Source organism: Ursus americanus, chromosome 11, assembly GCF_024610735.1.
Source record: "Ursus americanus isolate L20-20 chromosome 11, mUrsAme1.1.p, whole genome shotgun sequence".
Taxonomy (NCBI): Eukaryota; Metazoa; Chordata; class Mammalia; order Carnivora; family Ursidae; genus Ursus; species Ursus americanus.
This window is the reverse complement of record NC_142137.1, coordinates 23519060-23541589: the sequence shown is the minus strand read 5'-3', so window position 1 is coordinate 23541589 and position 22530 is coordinate 23519060. Positions and strand designations below refer to the sequence as shown.

Sequence of the window (22530 nt, the reverse complement as noted above, 5' to 3'; positions counted from 1 at the left end):
CTTAGTGAGAGGAAAAGGGTGATGGGAGAAGGGACAGACTAGGGGAGGAAATTAAATACAAGTTAAGACATTTTTCCCCCTAGGTTTTAGAAAATGATGATTTATCATTATAGCTGTAGAAAGTAAGTCTTCAGTTGCTCATTATCTTTGTTGAACTACAGTGTTGTTCTGTGTCTTCTTTCTGCTTCAATTTCTTATCATCTATCTTGAGTCTGTTTCACAACTTGTTTGATATTACTGTTTTGGATCTGTGGAGTATTGTTTAATAAATTCTTAGAGCCCTACCATGTGGTTATATTTAGCTTTAATAAGTCTAGGGTTATTTGTATGTTGGAAATGCAAGATTAGGAATTTAAGGAAATGATGAGAATTGTTATATCTTTTTCTAGAGGCGTGTAGTAGAACTATCACACTGTATGTAAATCACGTAAGATAGAAAATGGTACCACTTGTTTGTCTCGAAAGATGTGCAAGTCCTATATTGACCACAAATGTATTATTGCTGCTAAGTGACGTGAAATCTAAACTCTCCTGCCTTAACCTGGACCCCTCAGAGAGCAGAACCTGAACCAAAGTTTTACACGCACATGTTCATGGGGGTGTGAGATCATCCAGGATTACTAGTGATACACAGGGTTGCAAAGCAGGGAATGAGGGACCCCCAAAGCAAGTATGCAATACTGAGTCAACCACAACTATGGACAACTGGTTACTTGATCCCCCAGGTCTGTCTGAGGAACTGAATGAAATGGGTTTCAGAACTTTCCGTTCAGAGGCAGTGGTGGGAAGAAGGTGGAAACATTCATTAATCATTTCCTATCTGCATTAGTCAAAGTTTTACCCCATGGGTATAATTGCCCCTCTCCCCAGTCTCAACAGAGAAGCCCTAATGTGGGAGACCAGAGGCTGCTTGAGGAGGTGCAGCCTTTGGGAATAAATGAAAGATGAGGCAGAGAGAATCTGATAGAGGGCACAACGCCCTCACCTCATCATCTTATGGATACGATAAAATTACATTAACACATTACCAGAATCTTGCTGCATCCAGGCTCCGGCTGGCTTACATGGGAACACTGGGACTTTGCAGATTTCCCCAAGTGTTGAGGAAATCTCCAAAAAGTGCCTAATAAAAATTCGTGGGTTGCTCCTGACGACAAAACTCCTGGCCTGTGCTGTGCTGCCAGTTCCCCATCGGACTCCAGAGGTAGTGATCTTCATTCTTCTTTTTCAAAAGTTTAGCCGTCTTTTGCAAAGTGGGAAGAATGACTCAAGACAGACGCTTGGACCCATGGAACATTGCTGAATTTAATGAACCTGCTTTTTCCATGTGTAAACCCAGTGACCCAGCCACTGTATGTCCCCAAGGTGCTCATGTGCCTGTAGAAGAGCTGGAGGGAAATGGTTCAGACTCAGGCCAGCTGCTGTGCCATACCCAGAAGCTGACCCTGCTCAGGTGCTCATGAACCAAAGGGCATTGGAGCTGCTCAAGTCTGGTTTGTTAGATAACTTTTCTTTATGCTTAATTTTATTTTGGTGTGTGTGTGTGTGTGTGTGTGTGTGTGTGTGTGTGTAGGAGAGGAGACTTGAAATCTGACTTCTGTTCCCCTCTCAGTCTTCATCTTCATCCCCCCCACCCCATCAGGTCTCCCAGATGTGTCTCTAAGATCTGATTCCTAGTCATACATATAGCTTGAGATTTTTCCCAGGATTCTTCTTGGTCCCCATGCAAATTAGGGATGCAGGTAGGTACTTTGGCGGAGTTGGGGTATTGACTAGTTCCACATAATAGTGACACTAGTGAAACAAATCCTGACTCTAGCCTAGCTGGGTTCCGATCCCCATTACAAGTTACGTATCTTATTTCTACAGTCCTAAGGACTCTATTGATCATTCTACAAATAAAGCTAAAGGAAATATTTACAAATATGTATTTGATTTGGAACAAAATAATCTTTTCTTCTAAATGCAGATGATACAAATTCAAAGGAAAAAAACCATGTATTTTGACTTCAATATTAATAGTCTTCAGGTAGGTGAGTCACCTTAAGTGTGTATCAGCCCAGTCTTGGCAATCTTTTTGAGACCTCGGTGAAAGGGAAAAATAGCGAGATCTCAGGATTCCTACTTTGCTGCTGGAGAATTTGAGGCATAAGCAGCTTTAGACATGGCCTAGCTTAGTGGTTCTCAAACTTGACCTTGCATCATTGTGGGCTTGTTAAAATACTGATTGCTGGTCCCCCCTCCTACATATTCTGATTTAGTGGGTCCGGGACAGGGCTCCCAAGTTTTTATTTCTAACACTTTCCCTGGTGCTACTGATGCTGCTGGTTCAAGGACCACGTCTTGAGAACTGCTGGTCTAGTAGACAAAAGTAATTTCAGATTGAAATCTGATGACTATTTTGGCTTCTTTTCTCCAGGCCAGAGCTAGTTTCATGGCCATTTCCCCTATTAACAATGGTGTTTCCTATAACTCATTTTCAACTAGATTTTAGTTGTGCGCTTTTTGTATTAAGTAGATAAAAAATTAGAAAGCAGCATCCGCATCAAAACCAGAAGAGTATTTGGGGAAAGAATTCTTTTTTTTTTTTTTTAAAGATTTTATTTATTTATGTGACGGAGAGACAGCCAGCGAGAGAGGGAACACAGCAGGGGAGTGGGAGAGGAAGAAGCAGGCTCCCAGCGGAGGAGCCCGATGTGGGACTCGATGCCGGAACGCTGGGATCACGCCCTGAGCCGAAGGCAGACGCTTAACGACTGCGCTACCCAGGCGCCCCTTGGGGAAAGAATTCTTAGTGCTTTATATCAGGGTTTGGCAAATGATGGTCCATGGACCAAATCTGGCCCACTGTCTGTTTTTGTAGATAAAGTTTTATTGGAATGTAGTCACACACTGATTTCTGTATTGTTGATGGCTCTTTTCATACTGTAACAGCAGAACTGAGCAGTTGTGACAGAACTGTATGACCCATGAAGGTGAAAATAATTACTCTCTGGCCCTTTACGGGAAATATTTGCCTACCCCTGGTCTCTATGTTCTTTTCAGCAACTGTTGGCTGATTTAGGGAAGCTTTTCTCTTGAAACCCAGCAGTAAGCAACATCAGTTTACTTTAGCAGATATGAAACTTGAATCCTAACACTTTCTTCCGCCCTTCCTCAACCCTTCTCCCCTAACATGGAAAGTGGCCCAATAAGTGAAATGAAACTTGGCCCAATCAGCGATATTTAGAAAGTGGAAGGTGAAAGTGTTGACATCTGCTTGTATTTTGTGGTCCAAGCTTCCCTGGGTGGCATGTGATATGGCGAGAGTGTTCTGGTTAGCCAGGCATCTCACGTTTTGTGAAAGATTGCCTCGTGTTATCTGACCTCAGTTGGATTTATGCCTACTAAGAAATGCAGTTTGACAAAAGATCTGCATTCCTGCTTCCACGCTGGCTTCCTAAGTGAACTCTTCCTGCAGTTTTGATGATTTTAATCAGGTGGAGGGTCATGTAGTCAACGTCTGTATGTATACATTAATAAACACATATGTATGTTTTCAGGCATATGTGTATTTTAATATACAGTCATTTCCATTTACCTCGTCGCCTCCTACCTCCTTTCTGATCTTACCTGCTTCTCCGCAGTTGGTTCATATCCCCAGAGAAGCAGATGCCAAGACAAGATGAGAAGTATGCGAGATTTATTAGGGGAAATAACTGGGAAGACGTAAGGTGAAGAGGCACGGGTGTCAGGAGAACCTTCACTCTGCCTTATAAATCTGACTGGAGGAAAGCAGGAGGGTTGCAGAGTCAGGCTCAGACTGCAGCCTTGTTCTAATACAACTGTGGCCAGGTGGATGGGGAGTCCTTGAGCCAAAGTTAGAGGAGTCCTGTGTTCCACTGGAATGGGTCAGTGCTAGTACCTCCAGCTATTGGTTGGGGGGCAGCCAAGAAAGCATGTTCCCAGCCTGAATGTGGTGGTGGAGCCACGGGGGGCAGTGGCTCAGAGGATCAGTGGTTGGGCTGCCTCCCGCAAGGTCTGAGCGTGCATTTTCATGGTTGCCTCACTCTTATATCTCTTACATCTTGCCACCACAGTTATTTTTTAAAACAGAAAAGCAACCATAAACCTGTGATGGTTCCCCTTTTCTTTCAGAATAAAGTCTTAGGCACTCTGTCCTTGGACCCCATCTGCCTTTCCAGCCTCTTCTCCACCATGCACATACCACTGCCTGAATGGTCGCCATGCTTTTCTGTTTGGGCACTTTGTCTGCATGGTTCCCTATTCCTCGCACATCCTCCTTCTCTCAGCCCTACATTGAAACCCTACTTCCTTTTAAAATATTTCTCCACAGGGGCACCTGGGTGGCTTAGTCGGTTAATTGTCTGCCTTGGGCTCAGGTCATGATCCTGGGGTCCTGGGATCAAATCTTGTATTGGGCTTCTTGATCAGTGGGGAGCCTGCCTTTTCCTCTGCCTGCTGTTCCCCCTGCTTGTGCTCACTCCCTCCCTCTCTCTCTCTCCGTCAAATAAATAAATAAAATCTTAAAAAAATGAAATACTTCTTCACAGAACCACAAATGAAACTAACAGCTCCCTCCTTGAATGTTTAATTTACTTAGGAAACATTATTTGGGTATACGTTGAATGCTGTGAGGGGTACAAAGACGATCAGATGTGAATTCTGCTCTGAAGGATTAAGTTTAATAGGAAAAGTTAATAAGCACTGTATTAAAAAGGGAAAGTAAGAAAAGTTATAAGCTGGGTACAGAGAAAATATGGGAATTCAGAAGAGGGAAAGATAGCCTTCATATCAGAAAAATCTACTACAGGGGCCCCTGGGTGGCTCAGTCGGTTAAGCCACTGCCTTTGGCTCAGGTCATGATCTCAGGATCCTGGGATCAAGCCCCATGTTGGGCTCCCTGTTCAGCGGGGAGTCTGCTTGTGCCTTTCCCTTGCCCTCTTCCCCTTGCCCTGCTTGTGCACACTCTCTGTCTCTCTGTCAAATAAATAAATAAAATCTTTTAAAGAAAAAGGAAAAATCTATGAGAGGTGGGCTTTAAAGAATCAGTAGGATTTGGGTATGAGGATATGAGGGGAAAAGGGGATTCCAGATTAAAAGAATAACAGCGGCATGGGCATGAATTTCTTTAGAACAGCCTCAATGACTAGGGCTTTTCATACTGCACATAAGACTCATTAGTGGAGTGTGAAATAAATGTAGTGGTCCTCTTATCAGCAAAAAACCCCCAAAAAACAAAAACATAAAGAAAAGAAAAAATAGAAGAGGCTGGGGAGTGTTTGGAGCGTATGGTATGTGGTAAGGGTATTATTTTGTGAAGCTTTTATTATATATGTATATATTCCCATACGTAATGGGTCACCATATAAATGTGCTTCACACTGTGGGCAAGCTTTTGTCTTATTCAACAGCATGTATTTATAGAGTATCTCCTATGTGTTGGCCACTAGGTGAAGTCCTGAGTATAAAGTGATGAAAAAACCTGACATAGTCTTTACCTTCATGGAAAATGTGTCACTACAGTGGTTTTCAGACACTAGGGGCATCAAAAACACCTACAAGGCTTAACAAAACACAGATTGCTTCAGATCTTCATTCAGAGATCTGCTCAGTGGGTGTGGGGTACGACCTGGGAACTTGCTTCACTAGCAAGTTCTCAATGGATGCTTAAGATGTTGGCAGGGTACCACATTAGACACTAAAATAAACACAAATGAATACATGAGGCGAGTTGTGATAAGTGAAAGGAAGGAGAAGAGTGGAGAACTTCGAGAGAGAACACCCTGGAAACCTATTTTCCGTTGGATGGTCAGAGAAGGTGTCTCTGAGAAAGTGATGTTTAAGCAGCAGGACCTGCACACTCAAGGACCCAGAGGAACTGAAAGCATGGAGGAAAGAAGGGTTTGAAAGGAGATTGGCAAGCAGGTAGGGGCTGGGTCATGCAGGGTCTTTAGCCTAGTGATGTTCATACTGGATATGCATATTCCCGGGTGCATGAAGAAATCCTAAGGCTATGCAGGCACATATAGTTCTCAGAGAATCATCTTCTTTTTGTGATTTCCTAAAATGGATCTGCCCAAAGGGCTCACTTACCTTTCCTACATCCTTATGAATAAAGTCGTACTTATTTCCTAGTGAGTCTTGCTAGGGTGCTTTGTCCTAGGGTATAAAATCACCTGTGGGGCAAAATAAGGAATAACTCAAAACCTTGACATAAGCGTTGAAAAAATGAATAACTCTTATCATGGAGTAAATCCAAAATCTATTCTCAAGGGAATTGGTCTCTAGTTCTTGGTTTTTAACAAAATTGAAGGCCCTACGAACACATGAAAAAATGCTAAACATCACTTGGCATCGAGGAAATACAAATCAAAAACCATAATGAGATACCACCTCACATCAGTCAGAATGGCTAAAATTAACAAGTTAGGAAACAACAGATGTTGGTGAGGATGTGGAGAAAGGGGAACCCTCTTACACTGTTGGTGGGAACGCAAGCTGGTACAGCCACTCGAAAACAGTATGGAGCTTCCTGAAAAGGTTGAAAATAGAGCTACCCTATGACCCAGCAATTGCACTACTAGGTATTTATCCAAAGGATACAAACATAGTGATCCAAAGGGGGCACCTGCACCCCAATGTTTATAGCAGCAATATCCACAATAGCCAAACTACGGAAAGAGCCCAGATGTCCTTTGACAGAGGAGTAGATAAAGAAGTCGTATATATATATGCAATGGAATATTACTCATCAAAAAAAGAGAAATCTTACCATTTGCAAAAACACGGATGGAACTAGAGGGTGTTATGCTAAGCGAAATAAGTCAATCAGAGAAAGACAGTTATCATATGATTTTGCTCATATGCAGAATTTAAGAAACAAAACAGGATCATAGGGGAAGGGAGGGAAAAATAAAATAAGGTGAAATCAGAGAGGAAGACAAACCATAAGAGACTCTTAACTATAGGAAACAAACAGAGTTATTGGAGAGGAAGTGGGTGGTGGGGAATGGGGTAACTGGGTGATGGGCATTAAGGAGGGCACGTGATGGAATGAGCACGGGGTGTGATATACAACTGATGAATCACTAAACTCTACCTCTGAAACTTATAATACACTATATGTTAATTCATTGAATTTAAATTTAAAAAACTGAAGAAGGCCCTAATTATGCAGTCAGCAGGTAAGGCTTTAAAAATAATTTTTGATGATGGACCACTTTATCATTTTGGTTTGTAACTAGGAAGAAGACCCTAGAATTTAGGATAATTCCTCTAACAAAACTTCTGTTTTCTCTGCATATTTAGGTGGATGCCACAGCATTTTCTCAGTGCTTACCTCTATGAAAATGAAAAATTGGGAAAAGATGTGATTCTGAAAATTGCCACAGTGTAGCATTAATAATAAGTCATAGAAACTGAATTAATTGGGATTAAAAAACTATGTCATTGAATTCATTGAGACTAATTTCCAAAAGAATATATTTATTTAATAATTACCCGTAAGATTTATAATATACTTATGTCAGGTTGACCAGCTTATACTGGTAATGTAGTACTAATACCAACCAGAATAATTTTTTTGAAACGTATCAGTTATTTGATTCTTTGTAAGAAATTTAGAACACCAGTTTATGAGGATGAACTACATTGGTGAGAGAGCACACAGAATGGAGCTAGCCCTGGAGTTGAGGACCAGGTTTGATTTGGGGCAGAATTTGGGTGTCCACAGCTGATCAACCTCGCACCGCTCTATAAGCTTATATTTCTCAGATCTCACTTCCTGGCGTCTGGGCTTTACACAGCCGCTTCTGCCTGAAGTCAGCATCCGTGAGATGTTTTGGGATTTCTCACCACTACCAGATATAAATTCTGGTAGAGGGGGTGATGACAAATGTCTCTTATGTTCTGTGTAGGGAATTCGGTGGTGATCAGAGGTCCCGTCACAAGTGGCCAGCCCCTGCTCAGACACTTCGAGAAGACCACTCTTTCACCTCGGTGATGCGGAGGGGGGATGATCAGAATGGTCCCGGGGGGTTGGTAGCTCAGTTTTTTCACCTGCTGCCTGAGGAGTTTTTGCCATGGGTCCACAGCTTTTGAGGAAACCTCTTCAGTAGGATGGCGTCTAGGCATTTGGTGAAGTGAAGCCAGTGGAATGCGACCATTCTTGCTACCACCAACTGGTGTCGCGACAGTAGCAAGAACTTTCTCCTTTTTCTTTTCAATCCTGAATTTAGCTGCCAAATACTTCCTCTTGTACAGAGCAGATCAGGAATATTTGCCAATTCCTCTGACCAGGATGGGACTTTGGCTGCAGCAAGGCTTTCCTTGCTGAGTATTTTTGGCCTTGAGGTGATGCTTTTTGACTTTGCCATGGCATCAGCCTTCCTGACTTAGGGTTTCTTCTCCTTCCTCTCTGGTTTCTCAGCCTTTTCACCTGCCATCTTGCAAGATGGGAAAGAGCCAGAATAATTTTTTTTTTTTGACAGTTGGAACATGATGGCCACAGGAAAATTTTAAACATCTCTATCTTTATCACTTATGCATCTCTCTGTGCAAATGGAGCTGGGACACATAATCTGTGTCAATATATATAGCAGAAGCATATTATATGTAGATGGTATAGAGGAACATAATGAAATGATCAACAAAAAAGACTTTGAAGCAGAAATGAGGAAAACTTTCTATTGTAAGTATAATAGAAATAGGAGTTTAAGAAGAAAGTGAATTGACGTTCTAGCATGCCCGCAGGTACAGAAAGAAGACTTCAACTGTCCGAAGGACTGGGCTAGAGGTGTGAGGTTGTGAGGAGGTTTCTGGAGATGAGGTGATTAGCCTCAGGAAGAGTGGAGAAAGGAAGAGCCAGGGCTGTGAGCATGAGGCCTGGAGGGGGAGGGCACCCATGCTTGTCCCAGCTCTCATTCTAACTTCCTGAATTTTGAGTGGGTATAACTGCTTCCTTCCATCGATTCCCTGCCCCCATCTCTCTCATTTCTTTTCCCTTCCCTTCCTACCTTCGCCCACAAAATTGGTCAAATGAGGTTAGGATGGGGATGAACCTGAGCGAAGTTGAGGTGGAGATAAAACAAAATATGGTGAGATTTTCGGACAGTCTTTTCCTGTGTGTGTGCATGGGGTAGTGAGAAAAACAATTGCAAAAGAGAAGCCATATCATGTCTGTTTTTCTTTCAACTTTAAGTGCTAAGATAGGATTCTAGCTAGAGAATCTTGGGAGGACTGCAGTTTTATCCCCTTGGATAGCGCAAGTCCTGGCCTCAGCCTGGCCTCTGGCTCCTTCTAGAGATGGGAAGATTTTCTCTTTAGAGAAGGGAGCTGGGGCAGCACAAGTCCATAGGGACTGAGAATCAAGAGAGTTGGATTCAGTCCATGCTCTGCCAATTTTTCTGTGACGTTGAGAAAAGGATCTATGCTCTGGATGCCTAGTTTGTAAAGAAAAAAATTGAATAAAGTGATCTATATGTTTTCTCCTTATTCTAAAACTAATGTTTATAAGCTACGAGAATTGGAAAGAGCTTATAAAAGTCCGATAACTTTTATTTTTCTTCATTAACTTTAAGGAGCAAAATTACAGTGAAACTTTCTAGTTCATTGTTAAAAAAAAAAGAGAGAGAGAGAGAAGAGAAAAGAAAAGAAAAGAAAAGAAAAGAAAAGGCATTTTTCCCCCTTCTCTTTGAGAAACATCAAGATCTACTTTGCCCTCTAATAGTTGCCTGGGTAGAATTTTCCATCTTAGCACAAAGCGGCTCGACCTGGTTTCAACTAATCCCTTCTCTGTATACCCCTAATTTAACAAGAGGAACTGGAAGAGTCAGACAGTGTGTGGGAAGACCGAAGAAAATAAGGAAGGTATAGAAACCACCAGAGATGGAGATAAGTTAAACATTCTGGCAAATTGTCACGGTGTATTGCTCATGCTGAATGGTTAGGCAGTTGGGAAGGTAGTTAAGAGAATGGCTCTAAATGCTTCATCTAATTGCAAGCAGCTGTCGATTAGTGGAGCTTGACCAACTGTTTTTAATTCCACTCGGTGGTGATGAAGAGAACGAGACTTTTAAGGGAAACTGGCAGGGGCTGTGTGTGTATGAAGTTGCTTACGCTGTTTTCAGAGGGCAGAGTGCAGTGACTACTAAGAGACACTCTTTGAAACTATTGCAGTCTTTCGTGATCGTGATTTCCCCAATTTTTACCAGCATTTGTTGAGCTTTTGGCGGGAGGCGAACTTCTCTGTTATCCAAATTCTGGAATGATTTTTCATGGGGAGTGATTCATCTCCCGATGGTGAGTGGCTGAATGGCTCGTGCCAATACAGAAGCGATTGTTGTTCAACGTGGGCAGTAAATCTAGAATGAGAGGTAATACTGCCATTTAAAAGTCTTCTCTTTTGGAATGTTTCATTTCACTTTTTGAATTAGAAAACAGGAAAAATAAGAAAGTGGAAAATTTTAGCTAGTTTTCTATGGTTGTAAAGCCTGCTACAAATTATCTATAAATTGAGAGTTTTCTGGAAGATAAGGTTTTGAGTGGTCCAGTGTAATCAGTCTGATACCTTTTTTGGTATAGTTCTTTATTCACTTTTTCCTACCAGGATTAGTGATCTTCCCTAATATTTATTTATTTTATTTGCTTTTATTTCTTGCCATGCATTTTAAAAACAGTTATTTCAGTGTTTCTGCATTGCAAACTGAAGAGACTATGAACTTAACCGAAAGCAAAGTGCCTGTGAAACCAGGAAGGCCTTGAAGTTCTAACAGTGGCTGTCCAACTGGTCTGAAAATATGCAAAAGGAGACAATTGGCAGAAAGTCTCGGGGAGAAAGGGTCTATACTCCTTCCATGCTAATTACCATCCATGTTATTTCCTGAATTTTAGCGTCCTAAAAGAGAAAGTAAATTTCCTATGTACCTGTGCAAAGATTATCAAAAGGATATTCTTCACAGCAGTATTTACTATAACACAGAATTAGACCTCAGTGTTTACAATCGGCATTAGCTAAATAACTGATGGTGTTCATTTGCAGACATAAATATGTTGTGGAAGAATAGATCAACGACCAGGGGAAATGCTCATATTATACTAGATGAAAAAAATCAATTAAAGTGAGTCCTTTTAATAAAGACATAAATATTTAAAATTATGTGGTATGGGTGTAAGTCAGAAGAACAAAATGGAAACAGCATTGGGATTTTTATTTAGTTTTTTTTCCCCTGAATTTACTCTAAATAACAATAAGTACTTTTACAATTAGGACAAACACCTTATTTTAAAATGAATTTCCCAAAATGTCAATTCTTATGTCATGAAGGATATTACTCCTTGTCAGGATGAAGCTAAGGAGATTCATGTCTGGCAAGGGAGAAAAAAAACCAAGAGGGACAGCACTCAATAAACACCTAATTCTGTTTCTGATCTTGTGCCTGTTTGAAGCGCTCACACTTGTTTTGACTCAGCTAGATAAGTCAGCTCCTCTAAAACAGTCACAATTTCCACCAGCTGTTTTGGATGTTTGAGTTATGTTTTTGTTTTAGTGAACTTCACTGCCTATCCCTTGAGCTAGCTGATGAACAATTGTGAAGGAAGTCTTTGAGGCCGACACAGAGGAAAGCTGCTAATCTCAGGACATCCCTCAGGATTTGAAAAGCAGCGCCATCTGTGCCGTTTCTGTTTTTCTTCCATGGCGGGTCTCTTGATGTCAGAAAGATGGGCCACTTCTTGGGCCCAGTTTTCGAAGAGTCTGTGACCACCGCGGTGCTCAGTGGTTCTGATAGACTGCTCAGGAGGCAACAGGCACGTTTCACTACAAAGATGTGAGTGACAAACCCTGTGCCAGGTATACTTACAAACCTTTCCTGGCTTCTCTTTTCCAGGTAGTAATTCTTTTCCATGAGTTCAGGGTTTGTGAGGGCAGGAAGCTATTTATCATTGAAAGCCACCGAAGGAGGGCTGCCATCGTCTTTGTCCATGACTCTGAGACTTTCCTTTGAGCTAGAAGCCGCTGGGGGTTGGGGGGGGGTGCTCATTTCACTGCATGATGTGGCAGAGTTTCTGGAAACTGATTTGGGAAGAGGAAGCTGACTTATGTGGGAGTCACCATCTTAGCTGTCCTTCTCTGGCACCCCCTCCTCCACAATGGCTTTTTCAAAGAAAAGAAAAATGGTGAAGCTTCTAGTGGGAGTTGGGATTGAGTTAGAAATATTCTAGAGTGGAGTGAAGACTTACCTGACTTTGGAAGTTCAACTTTGCAAGTTACTACCTGTTTTAGTTTAGTATTACTTATACTGTGCTTTGTTCCCCTTGACCCCCTCTCCTTTTTTTCTTTCATTCCCTTTGGACACACACTAATAAGACCCAAACTTGTTATTTTTCTTTTGAAGGCTGTTTGCAAACAGTCTTTCACATAATTGTCATTAAATAATTGAGCACCTGTGAGCCAGCTACCTTGCATGGCAACCAAAAAAAAAAAAAATCTGTTATAGAGTGCATACTTCTCATATTCAGGGAGCTCAGAGAGGAGAGAAAGAAGGTAAGTAAGCACTGTTGAGGCTAAGTGCCTTGCTAAAGAATTGGTTTGTTGGGAAAAAATTTATTCCATAGAATCCCATAGGGCCTGGTAAATCTATAGGCCTGGCAGGTCTGTCTGTCTTGAGAGAAACCACTAAAGCAGTTGGTTACTTAAACATCCTAGGCCAGAGCAATGCAAGGGTTTACTAGTCGAATTTCATCAGTCAAGACTCTTTTGCACTGGGTGTTCTGTGTAAGTGATGAATCACTAAATTCTACTCCTGAAACCAATATTGCACTGTGTGTTGACCAACTAACTAGAATTAAAAAAAATTTTTTTGAAGAAAAACCCCAAAGATTCTTTCAGTTGCAAGCAGCAGAAATTCAGCTCAAGTCCAAGAATGTTTTAACTTCAGGCACTGCTAGATCCAGATGATGTTGTCAGGAGTATGTCTCTATCATCTCTTGGCTGAATTTTCTTCAGTGTCACACTCTTCCCTCTGTCACACTCTCTGTCACACTCTTCCCTCTGGTAGCAGTGGCTACCAGAAGCCCCAGACTTACTTCCTATCAGTTTGGCACCTCCAGGGGGGAAAAAAGGGTCCCTTTCCCAACAGTTTCACTGGTTGTCCAGGGTTGACTCTCATGGGACCACCCTATATCCTGCCAATTCTGAACCAATCACTGTGGGCTGGGTGTGGCACACGCTTATTGGACAGACCTATGTTTGAGGCTCTTCCCTGTGCTGGGGTGAGGGGGTGGGGTGGGGGATGTCTTTCTTAACTGAATCATAAGGGCTGAGAACTAGGGAATGATAGTTCCCAGAGGAAAATGATCTGTTTTCAGTAGAATTCATGAATGAATGTTGGGTAGGCATACTACCACGAAGGTTCTAATGTCTTTTTCTTGAAGATTTATAATAATTTGAATGGTCCTAAGTTATCAGAATGGTTCTAAAAGCCTTCAACCTCAATACAGAGGGACTGGAGTTTTGATTTTCTGAGTTCTTATTTCCCAGAGGTTCTTTAATCCCTGTGCAAGTTTCCCCACTTCCTGCCCAGCAATGAGATCTTCCTCTCCAGGGGTTTAGGATAGGTGCCCCCATTCCCCCAGGACAGTAGAGGCCTACTTCTCTTATGTCTGTATGACTAAGAGGGGTGACTCAAATGTTTAGTGCAGTGGTTCTCAGGGTTGTGGTCCCCAGCATCAGTATCACCTGGAAACTTGTTAGAAATGCAAATTTTCTGGCTCCATCCCAGACCTACTGAATCAGAAACTCTGGGGGTCGGGCCCAGACATCTGTGCTGTTACAAGTCCTCCAGGTGATTCTGATATAAGCTCAAGTTTTGAAACCACTGATTTAAGGAACAGTATAATAGAGTCTTCTCTAGGAAGACTCTTAGTCCTTTTAGATCTTTCTGCTTCATATTTTGCCTCTCTAGGCTCCTGACACCAAAGGAAAGGTTCTTCATTTATTGACTTCCCTTGCTGGAAGTGAAGAGATTATTTTGTGCTTGGCATAGAGCTTTGCAATGAGTTGCAGCTGAGAATCTCTCAGTAGACTTGTTTGGCCACATGTCAGGGGGTGGATGTTCCTGGAGATACTGATTGTAGCTGCCAGGCTCATCTTAGACAGAGGAACTTTGGAAATCTTTCTAATTCTCTGAGGAGACATTGACATAGACCTGGCAGAGTTGTGCTGCTGATCAGAGAGTTTACCAATCACCTATTCATGTAATAATCATTCAACATCTAATACTGGGATAAGTGCTGGACATATGATTGCCCATAAAACAGACATGCTTCCTGCCCTCATGGACCTCAAAGTCTACTGGAAAATAAAGCTATGTAAATAGGCATTAACAATAGAATGTGATTTGATGGGGAAAAATACAGGGTGTTGGGGAGTTCACTTCAGGCCCCCTAACCCAGACTGGGCTGTTCAGAGAAGGTTTGTCAGGGGAAGCTTGTCTCAACTGGGACCTAAAGGATGAATAGCCATTGTTTGGCAAGGAAAAGAAGAGAATGCCAGGTAACCTATAGCCCGTAGTCAAGGGACGATTTGGTGAGCTCAAGGATCCTAGAAAAAACTGAGCACGGCTGGAGAGTAGAGTTTAAAGGGAGGCAAAGGAGAGGTGTAAGAATGTGAGATGGGCCAATAATGCAAATCATATGAATGAATTTGGACCTTATCGTCAGAGCAATAGTAACCCATGAAAGAGTTTTTGGCTGAAGAAGTGAGATGATGGGATTTATTCCAGAATGAGTGCCTGAGAATGGATTGGGGATGAAGTAGAGCAGAATCAAGATCATAGACAGGAAGACAAGTCAGAAGGCTGTTGTGATAATGAAATGAAAGTTGGTGGTTCCTTGGCCTAGGATAATGGACATGGGGCTGGGGATTGGTGGATTATTTTGGGACACTGGCGTATGGTTGAAGTTTGTACCAAAGGAAAGAGCATTCAAATGAAGACTCCTAGTAATGAGTCAATGGAGGTGGCATTTACTGACAGGAAACAGTAGAGGAGGCATAAATCTCTAGGAGAAAGTTATGAGTTCAATCTTACAGAAGTTTGTAAAATGCCCAGGAGGAGATACCCAGTGTGCAGTTGCTGTCCAGGTCTGAGCTCAGACAAGGGGTCTGGGTGAGAGTAAATATTTTATAGTCATCAACACAAGAATGACACTAAAGTCAAGGGACCAGAGATCTTCTGAGGAGAGTGGATGGGACGAGAGGAGAGTTTAGAGCCCAGAGGAGCTTCAGTATTAAGAAGAAGCAAAAGAAGAGAAACCTGTGAAAGTGACTGAAGGATGGCTGAGAGAGGTCAGAGGACAGTCAGCTCGTGAAATATGCTAGATACTATGGAGGCCAAGGAAAGCAGGCTTCAATGCTTTCTACAAGTTCATGGTTACGATGCTTCAGTTCTGTACCTGACTGAGATCAGGCCACGTCCTTTCCGGGGAAGTCCTGCAGGGCTACCCTTCATCTGCCAGAAACCTCTGTCACTATTCCAAATGGGCTCATTCACAGAAACTCTTTTCAGGAAACATTGCTTTCCTGTAATTATTTTCTTAGATAGATAAAATGGCACTTGCTGAGTCATAATTTATTTAAGGAGACCCCATCCCACACTTTCTTTCAACTTGCTGTCTCTTTCTAAGTGAAATCAGTTAGATTCCTTACATATTTTCCTCTCCTTATCTTATCTCATTCCACTTTTGGGTCATTGTATTTCAGCATGCCTCTGCCCCCCAGCATGCGTTCACACAGATGGTCACAGACAGATGTGCACTTTGCAATTGTAAGTTACCCAAATGTGGTGGTGGCAGCAGCACCTCTTCTGGTCCCCAAGCGTCATAGTGTTCTGTGGCCAACTCGAATCTTTAGCCACTGTTGGCTTCCCTGACTAAATTATTTTCTTTCTTCTCTTTTTCTTTCTCTCTCTACAGCTGGACGCTCTGGGGAGTTACTTTGGCCAGAATTAGATATGCACAGCTGATACCTCCAGCTGCACATTCTTTGGTTCTTTCTGGCTCTACAAAAGCTCTTGGTGTTCTTACAGTTTATTCAAGTGGAGAGCAATAGGGACAGTGGCCCACCCAGATATTCTTTAAAAGCATTAAAAATGGACCTTAATTTCTGTAGCCAATCCTGGCAGTTGAAGGGAGTAGGAGGAATAGCTCAAAATATATCAAGAGCCAACACAAATATAGGTACTCTTGGCAATTCATATTTTGTTTCTTAATTGTTATCAACAAAATGGTTGTGGTATGGTAGACCTACTTATGCAGCCCATTACTTGAAAAAGATGCAGTGTATTTTCACAGTATTTCATCTTGAGTTTATAATATGCCATGAAGGCCAAAAAGTTAACATAGTTTAACATGGAAAAAACATGGGAATTCATTCATGGCTTTAGGTATCACCTCCAGGCTGATGGTTCCCCTAAACCTTAATACAAAGTCTCCAATTATCCATTGGTTCTTGTGACCAAATTGTCTCACTAGCAGTGTTTCAAAAGTCCAAGATTCCTACTGAACTCTTTTTCCTCTTCTCCAGGCATAATTCCTTTTACATTTTATTTCTGTTGCCATCAGCTCTGCTGACCTCTCACTCAAGGCCTCTAAGTCTTCTCTGACTTTTTCCTTCACCTGTACTCCTGATGTCCAGTTGGCTGCCTAGGTCTTCCTGGTCAGGCCACCAAATCGCCTCTTGGCCTCTTTTCCACTCACTATGGCCAGACCAGTCCAGATCCATAGATTTTTATTGTTGTGGGACTGTGAACATCTCCTAAGTGTTAAGTGGCCTTACTTCTGTTTGTTTTCTCTTGAATCCATCACATATAGAGATATCAAATTAATCTTCTAAAATGTGATATTTAATCACAGTGCCTCCATATTTTTTTTTGAAGATTTTATGTATTTATTTGACAGAGGCAGCAAGAGAGGGAACACAAGCAGGGGGGTTGGGAGAGGGGGAAGCAGGCTTCCCACTGAAAAGGGAGCCCAGTGTGGGCTCGGTCCCAGAATGCTGGGATCATGACCTGAGCTGAAGGCAGACACTTAACGACTGAGCCACCCAGGTGCCCCACAATGCCTCCATATTCTAAAGAATTCTGTAGTTTCCTATTATCTCCAGGTTAAATCCAACAGCTCTCCTGAAAGAATTTGTGGTCTTTACCCAATCTTCAGCTCCCCTCTGGAATAAGCTTACTTCAGCCACTCATTTTTTATCTTGTTTCATTATTTTAGCTTGTCAAAATAATTTTGAATCTTTCTGCCACAAATGGGTTTGTTACCCAGCTCAGTTTTGTATCTGTATATGTGACATATACAAGTATATATCCTTTGCATGTGATTGGTTCTTGATGAGTAGCATTAAACATGATGGAATGAGAACACAAGGATGAGCCCTAGAGATTTCTATTGGATTGAATTTTTTGAAGGGGGCTAAGGTTGCCATTGATCCTGGAAAGCAATCCTGTGCCTTCTGCTGTATCCTCACCTAAACATGTCTTGGCTCTTTGGGCCATTCCTTTATTCATTCATTGAACACTGACTGAACAGTCCCTTTCTCAAATATAATGCTTTTCTGAGTAGGTAAAGCTGTTTGGAATCCACTCTTATTTGTTTGTTTACATTTGAAGGATTTGTCAGAGGTAAAAGCCATTGATGGATGTTGACTTCTGTGGAGAAAAGTTGCACACTTGTTTTGACATCTAAGAAATAACTCCCATTTTTCTATATTGTTCTGGTTCCTTTTGCTGCATAGCCAATACCACTCCAAACACAGTGGCACAAAGCCATAACTATTTCAGTATGCTTTTGAGGTAGAAATTTGGAAAGGGCACAGTGGGGATGACTTGTTTGAGCTTCCCTTTCCCCATATCTGAGCTAAGAAAACTCAAAGTCTGGGTTTGACTTAACAGCTGGGGACTAGAATCGTCTGACAACTTGCTCATTTACATATTTGGCACCTGGGTGAGGAGGACTCGAAGACCAGGACTGCCAACTGGAGTGTCTTCACATGGCCTCCCTGTGTGGCTAGGCTTCATCATAGCATGGCAGTCGCAGGAGTGTCAGACTTCTTACCTGTTGGCGCAGGGCTCCAATGACGACTGTCCCTGTGAACCAGATGGAATGTCTGCTTTATGGTCATCTGTGACCAAGCCCCAGAAGTCATACAGCAGCACTTCCAACACATTTTATTGTGTACAAGTGAGTCACAAACTGCTCAGATTCAAGAGCAGAGCATATAGACCCCACCTGTCAATAGGAAGTGTATCAATGAATTTGAAGATAGACTTCAAAGTTGTCATATATATGAATTGAAGAATCAGCTATAACTACTACCTTTGGAAATGTGGCCCAGGGGCCTGGTGTTGTGAGAACTTTCCCAGTTTATCCAGTGCAGTAACGCAGGGTAGAAATAACTTAAAGAAATGTAATAATCACTTGCTTCTATTAACCAAAATTCAGCAAGGGCTCAATGTTTTTTAGGTTTGAGCCTTTTTTTTAATAAAGAGAAATCTGGTCATGTAAATATCTTTTTCCTTTTTTCTTCTTAGTAGGCTAGAGTTGATATTTCTTTTAAGACTTAAAGGTACTTCTGAGAGTTTCAACATTTGGCAGCTGGTAATAAGTGGGAAATGTCATTACATAAACTCTGGTTTGGGTTAAGAGGTAGGTGGTATTTTTAGGGAAGTCGGTATCACCATGAGGCTGCAGCCACACTGACCACCTCCAGCCCATCTGCAGAGACATTTCGGTCTCCCGCAAGTAAAGCCCCCTCCTTCTGCCTGCTTTGACTGCCTCCCTGAGTTCCCCTTTTTTTTTTTTTTTTTGGTCTTGAGTTTCAGTTTTATGAGTTGTCAAGAGGGCTGGGCCTCTGGATTCTACCTGTAAGAGCTTCAGAGGCTATGTCCATGAAGAGGGGCAGTTTTCTGTGCTTATATCATCTGTGTTGACATTCATTCACCAAACTCACACTCAGAGCCTTTTCTGTCCCAAGCACTGTGCTAGGCAATATAATTATGTACAATGAACACAACCAGTCATATTTCATGCCTTTTGGAATTTCCATGTAAGGAAGACTGAAGTTGCAACTTATCCAATGGGTTTGACATTGTGGGGCCAGGGAAGGCTCCCTGAGGAAGCAATGGTTCAGCTAAGAGTTGAGGCATGAATAGGTGTTAATCAGGAAAAGAAGGGAAAGGGATCCAAGCAGAGAGAACAGACTGTGGAGGGAGCGGACAGGATGAGTTGAGAGGACTCAGGATGAGAAAAGGATGTGAGAAGGCCAGTGTGAGGGGAAGAGACAGAAGGAGTCGGGTGGAAGGTGAACCTGGTGAGGAGGGTAGGAGCCAGATTGTATGAAGCCTGGACACCATGACCATGGTGTATCAATCAGGATTCTCCAGAGAAATGGAGCCAATAAGAGATACATATATCATTTATGTATATAAACAGAACCAAATCATGTATCTATCCTATTAAATATGATATATATTTATATATATGATGTAGATCCTATAGATAATATCTATAATATAACCATATATATAAGATAATCTCTATATGTAAATTAAGAAAGCTGACAAGTCTGAAATCTGTAGGGCAGGCTGGCAGGGAGGTAGACTGGAAACTGATGCTGGAGTTGATGCTGTAATATGGAGGCAGAATTTCTTCTTTTTTGATAAGGAATTTCTTCTTTTCTAGGAACTTTGGTTTTTGCTCTTGAGGACTTCACCTGATTGAATGAGACCTACTACATCATTGAGGTAATCTTCTTTACTCAAAGTTGACTCAAAGATATAAAAACATATCTAAAAATGTCTCCATAGTAGTACCTGGCTTGGGGGTAATTACTGGGTGCTATAGCCTAACCAGCTTGACACCTGAAACTAGTCATAACACATAGGGAGCTTTGTCTTGATTCTAAGAGTAATGGAAAAACCCTTGAAGGAAGGAAGAAGGTGGCATGGTTAAACTTGTGTTTCCCAAATGTGCTCTATGCTGTTGGAAGAACATTGATGTATGTGACCATCACCAGGGTTCTTGCAGTGGTCATAAGGCACATTAGATCATTCGTGCACTTCTTATCCATGGACATGGTGCCCCGGGATCGAATTGGTCAGATGCTCCTCCTGGGTGTGCCCTTACCATCTTGAGATTACCTCTGAGGCAGGACTTTTGTGTTTTATTTTGTTTTGGCTTTTCTCTTTTTCTCCAATGAGACTGGAAGGCAGGAGGAATGTCTTGTTCACCAGAACATCCTTAGTGCCTAGGAAAGTGCCTGGCACATGGTATGTACCCAGCAAGCATTCGTGGATGAGTTTGGCTGGGTTTCGTGTTTTCCCCAAAGTGCCTTATGAAGAACAAAGGAATAACATTCCTATCAGTAGTTCTGGGTAGCAGAAAACCAATATCAACATGAAAAATTTTATGTTCTTATTTCTAGCTTCCTTTCCTTGGTGTGATCTATAGTTGCATTTTTACTTCATTTGTATAGATTGCCTATTTTAGGATATAATAATTGCTTGTAAACTTTTTATTTTGGAATTATTTTAGAATTACAAAAAAGTTGCAAAGATGGCATGGGGAGTTCCCATATGTCACCCAGTTCTCCTAATGTTACATCCTACATCACCATGATACATTTGTCAAAAGGAAGAAATGAAATTGGTTTTACATTACTACTAACTGAACTCCAACTTTGCCTTTCACCAGTTTTATCTACTAATGTCCTCTTTCTGTTCCAGGATCCAACTCATGGTACTACATTACATTTAGTCAGCATGTCTTCCCAGTCCTCTGGTCTGTGACAGTTTCTCAATTTTTCCTTGTTTTTCATGACTTTGACGGTCTTGAGGAGTACTGGCAGAGGAGTACTGAGGATCCTGGAGTACCCTGAGAATGTCCGCCAGTCTGAGTTTGATGTTTTCTTGTGGATAGATTGGGGTTGTAGGATTTTGGAAAGAATACCACAGAGGTGGAATGTCCTTTTTGTCCTCTCATATGACAGGGTACTCAATAGTCACATGATATCACTGAGGATATTAATCGTTATCACTTGGTTAGGGTAGCATTTGCCAGGCAGGTTTCTCTGCTGTGAAGTTACTATTTTTCTACTTCCCTACTGTGTTCTTTGGAAGTGAATCACTAAGTTTAGCCCATCCCCAAGCAGGTTAGAGAGAGGGAATAAGCTCTATCTCCTGGGATGGAGAGTATAGGCATATATTATTTAGATTTCTTCTGTAAGGAATATTTGTCTCTTTCCATGCATTTACTAATTTATGTAATAATTTACTTACATCAGTATGGGTGTATATATATATACACACATACATATATACATATACATACACATATACACATATATACATACAGGTATATATGTGTGTGTGTGTATATATATATATATATATATATATATATATATATATATATATATATATATATATATATTTGTACCGTGGGTTATAATCCTATAGGATGTTATTTATTTTGTTACTTAAATTATTCCAGCTTTGACCATTGGGGGCTCATTCAGGCTGATTGTAGTGTTCCTTTGACATGCTCTATCCTTTTATCTTTTTGATTTCTTCTCTCTTTTCTGATACTACAAGGTACTCTAGGTACATCTTGCATATTCCTTGCCCCAGTCCTAGAAACAACCCTTTGTCCAATGAGCCCTGGTTACTTTTATTGGAAAGTGGGATTGGTTCTGTGTGTGCTCATTGCCCTTGGGGTTTCATTGCTTCTAAGCTCTGTCAGCAGAAAGAGCTGAGAACATGTGTGTATATTAGCTGTATAAACATATACCTATAATTATTTCTGTGTCTATCTGTATATATATTAAGCTAAACATGAATTTATACTGGTGTCTCTGACTATGATCCAGCTCTACAGGGGTCCTTCCGGTCTTCCTTTCTTGCTTGTCTGTAACTCCCTCTCCTGGAGGAAAGTTAGGGGACCTGGCTCCCACTGTCCATTTAATTATTTGTTCAACCATGATATAAATGTAAAGCTGATTTAGAATTGTTTACCTGTGGGAAACACATTTAGCAACTAGATTACAGTGTTTATTTATAGTTTTTTTGCTTTTAATATAACCATTTTTGTAAGGAAGTGGTATAACATAGAAGTTGAGAACAGTCTATAAAGCCAGATTGCTTGGGTTCAAATCATGCCTCCATCACTTATTAACTGAATGAGCTTGGATGAGTTACGATCTTCTCAGTTTCATCATCTGTAGAGTGGGGATAATAATGGTATTTACTTCCCGGTGTTGTGCGAGGATTAAATGAATTAATACATGTAAAGTGCTTAAATATTGTGTGGCATATAGTAAACACATTTAAGTATTAACTATTTTTGTTAGGACAGAAATTAAGTCTATTTTAATTGCCACCAGTAGAATACCATGTATACTGGGGCTCCATATACTTTTGAATGGTAGCATCCTCTCTATTCATTCAACTGTCTTCTTATGGCACTCAGCAAAGG

General features: G+C 41.4%; 1 pseudogene; it reads right to left on the bottom strand.

Annotated features, from left to right (window-relative positions):
* Positions 1 to 7622: 7622 nt before the first annotated feature.
* On the bottom strand, positions 7623 to 8447 carry LOC123798491 (large ribosomal subunit protein eL6 pseudogene; annotated as a pseudogene).
* Between the last annotated feature and the right edge of the window lie 14083 nt (positions 8448 to 22530).